Here is a 1,918-nt window from a genome sequence, read left to right as displayed (position 1 = left end):
CAATAGACCTAGGTCGCAGAGAGTACAACCAGCTTTTAGCCTTTTCCTTCAAAGAGAAAGGAAAGAATTTTAATCGCACTGAGTCCACGGCTTCAGCTCGGTTGTGAAAAGTGGCCACTACTTCTTCAAACTCCCTAATATGAACGTATGGATTCTCGCTTTCTAACCCGTGAAAGGTCGGCAGGAGTTGGATCATGCCTGGCTTGAAATCCAAATTCGGCATATTTGGGGGAAACATTATGCATGATGGTGTGGCCGTACGCGTAGGGTGGAGATAATCGTTCAACGTCTTCTGCTGGACCTCCTCATTTTGAGCCATTGCGAACGGATTTGCAACTGCTAATGAGGCTGGGGTCGAAGGAGGACTAGACGTGTGAGAAGAAATTTCACTAAGGTTCTCCGGTTTTACTGCGAATCTCCCTAGTTCGTCTCTATAACGATTCATTCACCCTATAACGTTTCACTTTTTTTTTAATCAAAAAGAAAATAATTATATAGTAACGTAAATTGTAACCACCGAGAGTGCTCCCATGAAAGACTATAGCTCTTGGCTCAATGAATAGTCTCCTAGACAGAGCAACGTTCCCAGGAAAGATTGGTGGGGCGAGGCCCGCTTAAGTACCAACTTTCCTAGACAGAACTCCCTCAGATTATACTTTTCACGTAACCACACAATTAATCTCAAAATTAATTATTAAATTTTATTGAATAAATTATGAAATGTAATATTTAATGGAAACTATTACTAAAGTCAAAAACCTAAATCTACCAAATTATGAAAATCCTAGTTAGGAATCTAAATTAGTCAATTAATTACAATCCTAGTTATAATCCTAAGAGTTAATGAAACTGTAAAAGGAAAAATTAAATAAGGCAACAATTAAAATATACAAATGAGGAAACAAAATAAAATCCTAATTTACCAAAAATAAAAAATTACAAAATCAAATCACTATTAATTTTAAAATTAAAAAGGAAAAAAAAATTAAGAATAAAACCAATTCTAAAAGTGTGAGATTTTTTTTTTTTTTTACAAGACTACAACTAAAAACAAATTGAAGAATGTGTGAACGTGAAAAAAAAAAAGAAAGTAGGAATACACTTTTAGAATTGAGAACTTGAGAACGTGCAACAAAAGTTTTTTTTTTTTTTTGGTAACAAGACTAAGAAAAAAAAATGAAGAACGTGGAACCAGCAACAAAAGTTTTTTTTTATGATAAAAGAAAAAAATAAATAAATAAGTAAAAAGAAAACCTATCAATGTGGTGAAGAAAACTTAGCAAACACAGGAAACTAAAGACAGACTTCAAACTAATACGACAAGATGTTTTTGTTTTTTTTTTTTGAAACGTGCCAAGCAAAAATAAATAAATAAATAAAAGATGAATAGTACCTACCTCTTTGGCTAATTATCTACTGAACAATCTTGTTGACGCACCTCCCCGGCAACGGCGTCAAAATTTGATTACGCCCAAACGTGTACAAAAACAAGCGGTCAATTGTAGTACAATTTGAACGGTCGATCCCACGAGGAAGTGTTAAATTGAACAAGAAATTATTAGCAAATAAAAAGCGTTAGGCAAGTAAGCAATTAAACAAAGAAAATGAATGAGTGTTTTTGATGATTTTTTAAACAATTTAAAATGGAGAAAATTCAATAAATAAAAGTGGTAAGGTTTTAAGAATCCTCCATATGCTTTGTTCACCTATTTGGATTTTGATTCATAAATTGACTCAATTAAAAGTTTCACATCCCAAACAAACAATCAGAAAATAAATATTTGAAGAACATATGAATTAAAAATGTATTCGAGTAAATAAAATTCTAACGTTTAGAATTAGGAAAAATTATCTTATGAGAAATCCAAGAGCGACAATATACCGTTGGCAATAATGCAGTAAAAGACTACTCATAAAA

Source organism: Morus notabilis, unplaced genomic scaffold (assembly GCF_000414095.1).
Source record: "Morus notabilis unplaced genomic scaffold, ASM41409v2 Scaffold212, whole genome shotgun sequence".
Taxonomy (NCBI): domain Eukaryota; kingdom Viridiplantae; phylum Streptophyta; class Magnoliopsida; order Rosales; family Moraceae; genus Morus; species Morus notabilis.
Note: the sequence above shows the minus strand (reverse complement) of the source record.